Source organism: Oncorhynchus clarkii, unplaced genomic scaffold, assembly GCF_045791955.1.
Source record: "Oncorhynchus clarkii lewisi isolate Uvic-CL-2024 unplaced genomic scaffold, UVic_Ocla_1.0 unplaced_contig_1723_pilon_pilon, whole genome shotgun sequence".
Lineage (NCBI taxonomy): Eukaryota > Metazoa > Chordata > Actinopteri > Salmoniformes > Salmonidae > Oncorhynchus > Oncorhynchus clarkii.
In genome coordinates this window covers 287,501-300,000 of record NW_027260956.1, presented here as the reverse complement: position 1 = coordinate 300,000, position 12,500 = coordinate 287,501, and the positions used below count along the sequence as shown (strand labels likewise).

General features: G+C 42.9%; 1 non-coding gene across 1 annotated transcript; it reads left to right on the top strand.

Annotated features, from left to right (window-relative positions):
* Positions 1–9,583: 9,583 nt before the first annotated feature.
* trnam-cau (transfer RNA methionine (anticodon CAU)) lies at positions 9,584–9,655 on the top strand. The gene has a single exon. It is a non-coding gene; the product is annotated as a tRNA-Met (tRNA).
* Positions 9,656–12,500: the final 2,845 nt, after the last annotated feature.

Sequence of the window (12,500 nt, the reverse complement as noted above, 5' to 3'; positions counted from 1 at the left end):
TCTGCTAAACAGTTTATTTTAAGTGCAAACAACATTTATAAAAAATGTGTCGTTTCATGGGCATAATGTCTCAGTGCCATTATAATTTTTTTTTTACCTCTTCCAACAGTTCGTATAGGTCATACTGTTTACACAGTATCCCAGTGGCCTAAGATACTGGACTCCTAAGCCATGGATTGTGAGTTCTAGTCTTTTCTGCAGTGGCTGAGAGCAGAGTGGCGCAGCGGAAGCGTGCTGGGCCCATAACCCAGAGGTCGATGGATCGAAACCATCATCTGCTAAACAGATTATTTTCAAAAATGAAACGCAAACAGAAATTAGAAAGCTAAATTTAATTTGCGTGTCTCAGTGCTATCCAGTACACATTGTTTTTACTGCTTGTATCAGTTCGTACTATTTGCAAAAGGTAGACAGTACCCCAGTGGCCTAATGGATAAGGCACTGGCCAGGGATTGTGGCCAGGGATTGTGGGTTCAAGTCCCATCTGGGGTGGATGGAAGCAGAGTGGCGCAGCGGAAGCGTGCTGGGCCCATAACCCAGAGGTCGATGGATCGAAACCATCCTCTGCTAAACAGTTCATTTTAAGTGCGAACAACATTTTTTAAAAATGTGTCATTTCATGGGCATGTCTCAGTGCCATTATAATTTTTTTTTTACCTCTTCCAACAGTTCGTATAGGTCATACTGTTTACACAGTATCCCAGTGGCCTAAGACACTGGACTCCTAAGCAATGGATTGTGAGTTCTAGTCTTTTCTGAAGTGGCTGAGAGCAGAGTGGAGCAGCGGAAGCGTGCTTGGCCCATAACCCAGAGGTTGATGGATCGAAACCATCCTCTGCTAAACAGTTCATTTTAAGTGCGAACAACATTTTTAAAAAATGTGTCGTTTCATGGGCATAATGTCTCAGTGCCATTATAATTTTTTTTTTACCTCTTCCAACAGTTCGTATAGGTCATATTGTTTACACAGTATCCCAGTGGCCTAAGAAACTGGACTCCTAAGCCATGGATTGTGAGTTCTAGTCTTTTTTGAAGTGGCTTAGAGCAGAGTGGCGCAGTGGAAGCGTGCTGTGCCCATAACCCAGAGGTCGATGGATCGAAACCATCCTCTGCTAAACAGTTTATTTTAAGTGCGAACAACATTTTTAAAAAATGTGTCGTTTCATGGGCATAATGTCTCAGTGCCATTATAATTTTTTTTTTACCTCTTCCAACAGTCCGTATAGGTCATACTGTTTACACAGTATCCCAGTATCCCAGTGGCCTAAGATACTGGACTCCTAAGCCAAAGATTTTGAGTTCTAGTCTTTTCTGAAGTGGCTGAGAGCAGAGTGGCACAGCGGAAGTGTGCTGGGCCCATAACCCAGAGGTCGATGGATCGAAACCATCATCTGCTAAACAGATTATTTTCAAAAATGAAACGCAAACAGAAATTAGAAAGCTAAATTTAATTTGCGTGTCTCAGTGCTATCCAGTACACATTGTTTTTACTGCTTGTATCAGTTCGTACTATTTGCAAAAGGTAGACAGTGCCCCAGTGGCCTAATGGATAAGGCAATGGCCAGGGATTGTGGCCAGGGATTGTGGGTTCAAGTCCCATCTGGGGTGGATGGAAGCAGAGTGGCGCAGCGGAAGCGTGCTGGGCCCATGACCCAGAGGTCTATGGATCGAAACCATCCTCTGCCAAACAGTTTATTTTAAGTGCGAACAACATTTTTAAAAAATGTGTCGTTTCATGGGCATAATGTCTCAGTGCCATTATAATTTTTTTTTTACCTCTTCCAACAGTTCGTATAGGTCATACTGTTTACACAGTATCCCAGTGGCCTAAGATACTGGACTCCTAAGCCATGGATTGTGAGTTCTAGTCTTTTCTGAAGTGGCTTAGAGCAGAGTGGCGCAGCGGAAGCGTGCTGGGCCCATAACCCAGAGGTCGATGGATCGAAACCATCCTCTGCTAAACAGTTTATTTTAAGTGCGAACAACATTTTTTAAAAATGTGTCGTTTCATGGGCATAATGTCTCAGTGCCATTATAATTTTTTTTTACCTCTTCCAACAGTTCGTATAGGTCATACTGTTTACACAGTATCCCAGTGGCCTAAGATACTGGACTCCTAAGCCATTGATTGTGAGTTCTAGTCTTTTCTGAAGTGGCTGAGAGCAGAGTGGCGCAGCGGAAGCGTGCTGGGCCCATAACCCAGAGGTCGATGGATCGAAACCATCCTCTGCTAAATAGTTTATTTTAAGTGCGAACAACATTTTTAAAAAATGTGTCGTTTCATGGGCATAATGTCTCAGTGCCATTATAATTTTTTTTTTTACCTCTTCCAACAGTTCGTATAGGTCATACTGTTTACACAGTATCCCAGTGAACTAAGATACTGGACTCCTAAGCCATGGATTGTGAGTTCTAGTCTTTTCTAAAGTGGCTTAGAGCAGAGTGGCGCAGCGGAAGTGTGCTGGGCCCATAACCCAGAGGTCGATGGATCGAAACCATCCTCTGCTAAACAGTTTATTTTAAGTGCGAACAACATTTTTAAAAAATGTGTCGTTTCATGGGCATAATGTCTCAGTGCCATTATATATATTTTTTTACCTCTTCCAACAGTTCGTATAGGTCATACTGTTTACACAGTATCCCAGTGGCCTAAGATACTGGACTCCTAAGCCATGGATTGTGAGTTCTAGTCTTTTCTGAAGTGGCTGAGAGCAGAGTGGTCCTGCGGAAGCGTGCTGGGCCCATAACCCAGAGGTCGATGGATCGAAACCATCCTCTGCTAAACAGTTCATTTTAAGTGCGAACAACATTTTTTAAAAATGTGTCGTTTCATGGGCATGTCTCAGTGCCATTATAATTTTTTTTTTACCTCTTCCAACAGTTCGTATAGGTCATACTGTTTACACAGTATCCCAGTGGCCTAAGATACTGGACTCCTAAGCCATGGATTGTGAGTTCTAGTCTTTTCTGAAGTGGCTGAGAGCAGAGTGGCGCTGCGGAAGCGTGCTGGGCCCATAACCCAGAGGTCGATGGATCGAAACCATCCTCTGCTATACAGTTTATTTTAAGTGCGAACAACATTTTTTAAAAATGTGTCGTTTCGTGGGCATAATGTCTCAGTGCCATTATACATTTTTTTTTTACCTCTTCCAACAGTTCGTATAGGTCATACTGTTTACACAGTATCCCAGTATCCCAGTGGCCTAAGATACTGGACTCCTAAGCCAAAGATTTTGAGTTCTAGTCTTTTCTGAAGTGGCTGAGAGCAGAGTGGCACAGCGGAAGTGTGCTGGGCCCATAACCCAGAGGTCGATGGATCGAAACCATCATCTGCTAAACAGATTATTTTCAAAAATGAAACGCAAACAGAAATTAGAAAGCTAAATTTAATTTGCGTGTCTCAGTGCTATCCAGTACACATTGTTTTAACTGCTTGTATCAGTTCGTACTATTTGCCAAAGGTAGACAGTGCCCCAGTGGCCTAATGGATAAGGCACTGGCCAGGGATTGTGGCCAGGGATTGTGGGTTCAAGTCCCATCTGGGGTGGATGGAAGCAGAGTGGCGCAGCGGAAGCGTGCTGGGCCCGTGACCCAGAGGTCGATGGATCGAAACTATCCTCTGCTAAACAGTTTATTTTAAGTGCGAACAACATTTTTTAAAAATGTGTCGTTTCATGGGCATAATGTCTCAGTGCCATTATAATTTTTTTTTTACCTCTTCCAACAGTTCGTATAGGTCATACTGTTTACACAGTATCCCAGTGGCCTAAGATACTGGACTCCTAAGCCATTGATTGTGAGTTCTAGTCTTTTCTGAAGTGGCTGAGAGCAGAGTGGAGCAGCGGAAGCGTGCTGGGCCCATAACCCAGAGGTCGATGGATCGAAACCATCCTCTGCTAAATAGTTTATTTTAAGTGCGAACAACATTTTTAAAAAATGTGTCGTTTCATGGGCATAATGTCTCAGTGCCATTATAATTTGTTTTTTACCTCTTCCAACAGTTCGTATAGGTCATACTGTTTACACAGTATCCCAGTGGCCTAAGATACTGGACTCCTAAGCCATGGATTGTGAGTTCTAGTCTTTTCTGAAGTGGCTGAGAGCAGAGTGGCGCAGCGGAAGCGTGCTGGGCCCATAACCCAGAGGTCGATGGATCGAAACCATCCTCTGCTAAACAGTTTATTTTAAGTGCGAACAACATTTTTAAAAAATGTTTAGTTTCATTTTGCAAAATGTCTCAGTGCCATTATAATTTTTTTTTACCTCTTCCAACAGTTCGTATAGGTCATACTGTTTACACAGTATCCCAGTGGCCTAAGATACTGGACTCCTAAGCCATGGATTGTGAGTTCTAGTCTTTTCTGAAGTGGCTGAGAGCAGAGTGGCGCAGCGGAAGCGTGCTGGGCCCATAACCCAGAGGTCGATGGATCGAAACCATCCTCTGCTAAACAGTTTATTTTAAGTGCGAACAACATTTTTAAAAAATGTGTCGTTTCATGGGCATAATGTCTCAGTGCCATTATAATTTTTTTTTTACCTCTTCCAACAGTTCGTATAGGTCATACTGTTTACACAGTATCCCAGTGGCCTAAGATACTGGACTCCTAAGCCATGGATTGTGAGTTCTAGTCTTTTCTAAAGTGGCTTAGAGCAGAGTGGCGCAGCGGAAGCGTGCTGGGCCCATAACCCAGAGGTCGATGGATCGAAACCATCCTCTGCTAAACAGTTTATTTTAAGTGCGAACAACATTTTTAAAAAATGTGTCGTTTCATGTGCATAATGTCTCAGTGCCATTATATATATTTTTTTACCTCTTCCAACAGTTCGTATAGGTCATACTGTTTACACAGTATCCCAGTGGCCTAAGATACTGGACTCCTAAGCCATGGATTGTGAGTTCTAGTCTTTTATGAAGTGGCTGAGAGCAGAGTGGTGCTGCGGAAGCGTGCTGGGCCCATAACCCAGAGGTCGATGGATCGAAACCATCCTCTGCTAAACAATTTATTTTTAGTGCGAACAACATTTTTAAAAAATGTGTCGTTTCATGGGCATAATGTCTCAGTGCCATTATAATTTTTTTTTTACCTCTTCCAACAGTTCGTATAGGTCATACTGTTTACACAGTATCCCAGTGGCCTAAGATACTGGACTCCTAAGCCATGGATTGTGAGTTCTAGTCTTTTCTAAAGTGGCTTAGAGCAGAGTGGCGCAGCGGAAGCGTGCTGGGCCCATAACCCAGAGGTCGATGGATCGAAACCATCCTCTGCTAAACAGTTTATTTTAAGTGCGAACAACATTTTTAAAAAATGTGTCGTTTCATGTGCATAATGTCTCAGTGCCATTATATATATTTTTTTACCTCTTCCAACAGTTCGTATAGGTCATACTGTTTACACAGTATCCCAGTGGCCTAAGATACTGGACTCCTAAGCCATGGATTGTGAGTTCTAGTCTTTTATGAAGTGGCTGAGAGCAGAGTGGTGCTGCGGAAGCGTGCTGGGCCCATAACCCAGAGGTCGATGGATCGAAACCATCCTCTGCTAAACAATTTATTTTTAGTGCGAACAACATTTTTAAAAAATGTGTCGTTTCATGGGCATGTCTCAGTGCCATTATATATATATTTTTTACCTCTTCCAACAGTTCGTATAGGTCATACTGTTTACACAGTATCCCAGTGGCCTAAGATACTGGACTCCTAAGCCAAAGATTTTGAGTTCTAGTCTTTTCTGAAGTGGCTGAGAGCAGAGTGGCGCAGCGGAGCGTGCTGGGCCCATAACCCAGAGGTCGATGGATCGAAACCATCCTCTGCTAAACAGTTTATTTTAAGTGCGAACAACATTTTTAAAAAAATGTGTCGTTTCATGGGCATGTCTCAGTGCCATTATATATATTTTTTTACCTCTTCCAACAGTTCGTATAGGTCATACTGTTTCCACAGTATCCCAGTGGCCTAAGACACTGGACTCCTAAGCAATGGATTGTGAGTTCTAGTCTTTTCTGAAGGGGATGAGAGCAGAGTGGCGCAGCGGAAGCGTGCTGGGCCCATAACCCAGAGGTCGATGGATCGAAACCATCCTCTGCTAAACAGTTTATTTTAAGTGCGAACAACATTTTAAAAAAATGTGTCGTTTCATGGGCATGTCTCAGTGCCATTATATATATTTTTTTACCTCTTCCAACAGTTCGTATAGGTCATACTGTTTCCACAGTATCCCAGTGGCCTAAGATACTGGACTCCTAAGCCAAAGATTTTGAGTTCTAGTCTTTTCTGAAGTGGCTTAGAGCAGAGTGGCGCAGCGGAAGCGTGCTGGGCCCATAACCCAGAGGTCGATGGATCGAAACCATCCTCTGCTAAACAGTTTATTTTAAGTGCGAACAACATTTTTTAAAAATGTGTCGTTTCATGGGCATAATGTCTCAGTGCCATTATAATTTTTTTTTTACCTCTTCCAACAGTTCGTATAGGTCATACTGTTTACACAGTATCCCAGTGGCCTAAGATACTGGACTCCTAAGCCATTGATTGTGAGTTCTAGTCTTTTCTGAAGTGGCTGAGAGCAGAGTGGAGCAGCGGAAGCGTGCTGGGCCCATAACCCAGAGGTCGATGGATCGAAACCATCCTCTGCTAAATAGTTTATTTTAAGTGCGAACAACATTTTTAAAAAATGTGTCGTTTCATGGGCATAATGTCTCAGTGCCATTATAATTTGTTTTTTACCTCTTCCAACAGTTCGTATAGGTCATACTGTTTACACAGTATCCCAGTGGCCTAAGATACTGGACTCCTAAGCCATGGATTGTGAGTTCTAGTCTTTTCTGAAGTGGCTGAGAGCAGAGTGGCGCAGCGGAAGCGTGCTGGGCCCATAACCCAGAGGTCGATGGATCGAAACCATCCTCTGCTAAACAGTTTATTTTAAGTGCGAACAACATTTTTAAAAAATGTTTAGTTTCATTTTGCAAAATGTCTCAGTGCCATTATAATTTTTTTTTACCTCTTCCAACAGTTCGTATAGGTCATACTGTTTACACAGTATCCCAGTGGCCTAAGATACTGGACTCCTAAGCCATGGATTGTGAGTTCTAGTCTTTTCTGAAGTGGCTGAGAGCAGAGTGGCGCAGCGGAAGCGTGCTGGGCCCATAACCCAGAGGTCGATGGATCGAAACCATCCTCTGCTAAACAGTTTATTTTAAGTGCGAACAACATTTTTAAAAAATGTGTCGTTTCATGGGCATAATGTCTCAGTGCCATTATAATTTTTTTTTTACCTCTTCCAACAGTTCGTATAGGTCATACTGTTTACACAGTATCCCAGTGGCCTAAGATACTGGACTCCTAAGCCATGGATTGTGAGTTCTAGTCTTTTCTAAAGTGGCTTAGAGCAGAGTGGCGCAGCGGAAGCGTGCTGGGCCCATAACCCAGAGGTCGATGGATCGAAACCATCCTCTGCTAAACAGTTTATTTTAAGTGCGAACAACATTTTTAAAAAATGTGTCGTTTCATGTGCATAATGTCTCAGTGCCATTATATATATTTTTTTACCTCTTCCAACAGTTCGTATAGGTCATACTGTTTACACAGTATCCCAGTGGCCTAAGATACTGGACTCCTAAGCCATGGATTGTGAGTTCTAGTCTTTTATGAAGTGGCTGAGAGCAGAGTGGTGCTGCGGAAGCGTGCTGGGCCCATAACCCAGAGGTCGATGGATCGAAACCATCCTCTGCTAAACAATTTATTTTTAGTGCGAACAACATTTTTAAAAAATGTGTCGTTTCATGGGCATGTCTCAGTGCCATTATATATATATTTTTTACCTCTTCCAACAGTTCGTATAGGTCATACTGTTTACACAGTATCCCAGTGGCCTAAGATACTGGACTCCTAAGCCAAAGATTTTGAGTTCTAGTCTTTTCTGAAGTGGCTGAGAGCAGAGTGGCGCAGCGGAGCGTGCTGGGCCCATAACCCAGAGGTCGATGGATCGAAACCATCCTCTGCTAAACAGTTTATTTTAAGTGCGAACAACATTTTTAAAAAAATGTGTCGTTTCATGGGCATGTCTCAGTGCCATTATATATATTTTTTTACCTCTTCCAACAGTTCGTATAGGTCATACTGTTTCCACAGTATCCCAGTGGCCTAAGACACTGGACTCCTAAGCAATGGATTGTGAGTTCTAGTCTTTTCTGAAGGGGATGAGAGCAGAGTGGCGCAGCGGAAGCGTGCTGGGCCCATAACCCAGAGGTCGATGGATCGAAACCATCCTCTGCTAAACAGTTTATTTTAAGTGCGAACAACATTTTAAAAAAATGTGTCGTTTCATGGGCATGTCTCAGTGCCATTATATATATTTTTTTACCTCTTCCAACAGTTCGTATAGGTCATACTGTTTCCACAGTATCCCAGTGGCCTAAGATACTGGACTCCTAAGCCAAAGATTTTGAGTTCTAGTCTTTTCTGAAGTGGCTTAGAGCAGAGTGGCGCAGCGGAAGCGTGCTGGGCCCATAACCCAGAGGTCGATGGATCGAAACCATCCTCTGCTAAACAGTTTATTTTAAGTGCGAACAACATTTTTAAAAAATATGTCGTTTCATGGGCATAATGTCTCAGTGCCATTATATATATTTTTTTACCTCTTCCAACAGTTCGTATAGGTCATACTGTTTACACAGTATCCCAGTGGCCTAAGATACTGGACTCCTAAGCCATGGATTGTGAGTTCTAGTCTTTTCTGAAGTGGCTGAGAGCAGAGTGGCGCTGCGGAAGAGTGCTGGGCCCATAACCCAGAGGTCGATGGATCGAAACCATCCTCTGCAAAACAGTTCATTTTAAGTGCGAACAACATTTTTTTTAAATTTGTCGTTTCATGGGCATGTCTCAGTGCCATTCTAATTTTTTTTTTACCTCTTCCAACAGTTCGTATAGGTCATACTGTTTACACAGTATCCCAGTGGCCTAAGATACTGGACTCCTAAGCCAAAGATTTTGAGTTCTAGTCTTTTCTGAAGTGGCTGAGAGCAGAGTGGCGCAGCGGAGCGTGCTGGGCCCATAACCCAGAGGTCGATGGATCGGGCCCATAACCCAGAGGTCGATGGATCGAAACCATCCTCTGCTAAACAGTTTATTTTTAGTGCGAACAACATTTTTAAAAAATGTGTCGTTTCATGGGCATGTCTCAGTGCCATTATATATATTTTTTTACCTGTTCCAACAGTTCGTATAGGTCATACTGTTTACACAGTATCCCAGTGGCCTAAGACACTGGACTCCTAAGCAATGGATTGTGAGTTATAGTCTTTTCTGAAGGGGATGAGAGCAGAGTGGCGCAGCGGAAGCGTGCTGGGCCCATAACCCAGAGGTCGATGGATCGAAACCATCCTCTGCTAAACAGTTTATCTTAAGTGCGAACAACATTTTTAAAAAATGTGTCGTTTCATGGGCATGTCTCAGTGCCATTATCTATATTTTTTCACCTCTTCCAATAGTTCGTATAGGTCATACTGTTTACACAGTATCCCAGTGGCCTAAGATACTGGACTCCTAAGCCAAAGATTTTGAGTTCTAGTCTTTTCTGAAGTGGCTGAGAGCAGAGTGGCGCAGTGGAAGCGTGCTGGGCCCATAACCCAGAGGTCGATGGATCGAAACCATCCTCTGCTAAACAGTTTATTTTAAGTGCGAACAACATTTTTAAAAAAATGTGTCGTTTCATGGGCATGTCTCAGTGCCATTATATATATTTTTTTACCTCTTCCAACAGTTCGTATAGGTCATACTGTTTACACAGTATCCCAGTGGCCTAAGACACTGGACTCCTAAGCAATGGATTGTGAGTTCTAGTCTTTTCTTAAGGGGATGAGAGCAGAGTGGCGCAGCGGAAGCGTGCTGGGCCCATAACCCAGAGGTCGATGGATCGAAACCATCCTCTGCTAAACAGTTTATTTTAAGTGCGAACAACATTTTTAAAAAATGTGTCGTTTCATGGGCATGTCTCAGTGCCATTATATATATTTTTTTACCTCTTCCAACAGTTCGTATAGGTCATACTGTTTCCACAGTATCCCAGTGGCCTAAGATACTGGACTCCTAAGCCAAAGATTTTGAGTTCTAGTCTTTTCTGAAGTGGCTGAGAGCAGAGTGGCGCAGCGGAAGCGTTCTGGGCCCATAACCCAGAGGTCGATGGATCGAAACCATCCTCTGCTAAACAGTTTATTTTAAGTGCGAACAACATTTTTAAAAAATGTGTCGTTTCATGGGCATGTCTCAGTGCCATTATATATATTTTTTTACCTCTTCCAACAGTTCGTATAGGTCATACTGTTTACACAGTATCCCAGTGGCCTAAGATACTGGACTCCTAAGCCATGGATTGTGAGTTCTAGTCTTTTCTGAAGTGGCTGAGAGCAGAGTGGCGCTGCGGAAGAGTGCTGGGCCCATAACCCAGAGGTCGATGGATCGAAACCATCCTCTGCTAAACAGTTCATTTTAAGTGCGAACAACATTTTTTTTAAATTTGTCGTTTCATGGGCATGTCTCAGTGCCATTCTAATTTTTTTTTTACCTCTTCCAACAGTTCGTATAGGTCATACTGTTTACACAGTATCCCAGTGGCCTAAGATACTGGACTCCTCAGTCATGGATTGTGAGTTCTAGTCTTTTCTGAAGTGGCTGAGAGCAGAGTGGTGCTGCGGAAGCGTGCTGGGCCCATAACCCAGAGTTCGATGGATCGAAACCATCCTCTGCTAAACAGTTTATTTTTAGTGCGAACAACATTTTTAAAAAATGTGTCGTTTCATGGGCATGTCTCAGTGCCATTATATATATTTTTTTACCTCTTCCAACAGTTCGTATAGGTCATACTGTTTACACAGTATCCCAGTGGCCTAAGATACTGGACTCCTAAGCCAAAGATTTTGAGTTCTAGTCTTTTCTGAAGTGGCTGAGAGCAGAGTGGCGCAGCGGAGCGTGCTGGGCCCATAACCCAGAGGTCGATGGATCGAAACCATCCTCTGCTAAACAGTTTATTTTTAGTGCGAACAACATTTTAAAAAAATGTGTTGTTTCATGGGCATGTCTCAGTGCCATTATATATATTTTTTTACCTCTTCCAACAGTTCGTATAGGTCATACTGTTTACACAGTATCCCAGTGGCCTAAGACACTGGACTCCTAAGCCATGGATTGTGAGTTCTAGTCTTTTCTGAAGGGGATGAGAGCAGAGTGGCGCAGCGGAAGCGTGCTGGGCCCATAACCCAGAGGTCGATGGATCGAAACCATCCTCTGCTAAACAGTTTATTTTAAGTGCGAACAACATTTTTTAAAAATGTGTCGTTTCATGGGCATGTCTCAGTGCCATTATATATATTTTTTTACCTCTTCCAACAGTTCGTATAGGTCATACTGTTTACACAGTATCCCAGTGGCCTAAGACACTGGACTCCTAAGCAATGGATTGTGAGTTCTAGTCTTTTCTTAAGGGGATGAGAGCAGAGTGGCGCAGCGGAAGCGTGCTGGGCCCATAACCCAGAGGTCGATGGATCGAAACCATCCTCTGCTAAACAGTTTATTTTAAGTGCGAACAACATTTTTAAAAAATGTGTCGTTTCATGGGCATGTCTCAGTGCCATTATATATATTTTTTTACCTCTTCCAACAGTTCGTATAGGTCATACTGTTTCCACAGTATCCCAGTGGCCTAAGATACTGGACTCCTAAGCCAAAGATTTTGAGTTCTAGTCTTTTCTGAAGTGGCTGAGAGCAGAGTGGCGCAGCGGAAGCGTTCTGGGCCCATAACCCAGAGGTCGATGGATCGAAACCATCCTCTGCTAAACAGTTTATTTTAAGTGCGAACAACATTTTTAAAAAATGTGTCGTTTCATGGGCATGTCTCAGTGCCATTATATATATTTTTTTACCTCTTCCAACAGTTCGTATAGGTCATACTGTTTACACAGTATCCCAGTGGCCTAAGATACTGGACTCCTAAGCCATGGATTGTGAGTTCTAGTATTTTCTCAAGTGGCTTAGAGCAGAGTGGCGCAGCGGAAGTGTGCTGGGCCCATAACCCAGAGGTCGATGGATCGAAACCATCCTCTGCTAAACAGTTTATTTTAAGTGCGAACAACATTTTTAAAAAATGTGTCGTTTCATGGGCATAATGTCTCAGTGCCATTATATATATTTTTTTACCTCTTCCAACAGTTCGTATAGGTCATACTGTTTACACAGTATCCCAGTGGCCTAAGATACTGGACTCCTAAGCCATGGATTGTGAGTTCTAGTCTTTTCTGAAGTGGCTGAGAGCAGAGTGGGGCTGCGGAAGAGTGCTGGGCCCATAACCCAGAGGTCGATGGATCGAAACCATCCTCTGCTAAACAGTTCATTTTAAGTGCGAACAACATTTTTTTTAAATGTGTCGTTTCATGGGCATGTCTCAGTGCCATTCTAATTTTTTTTTTACCTCTTCCAACAGTTCGTATAGGTCATACTGTTTACACAGTATCCC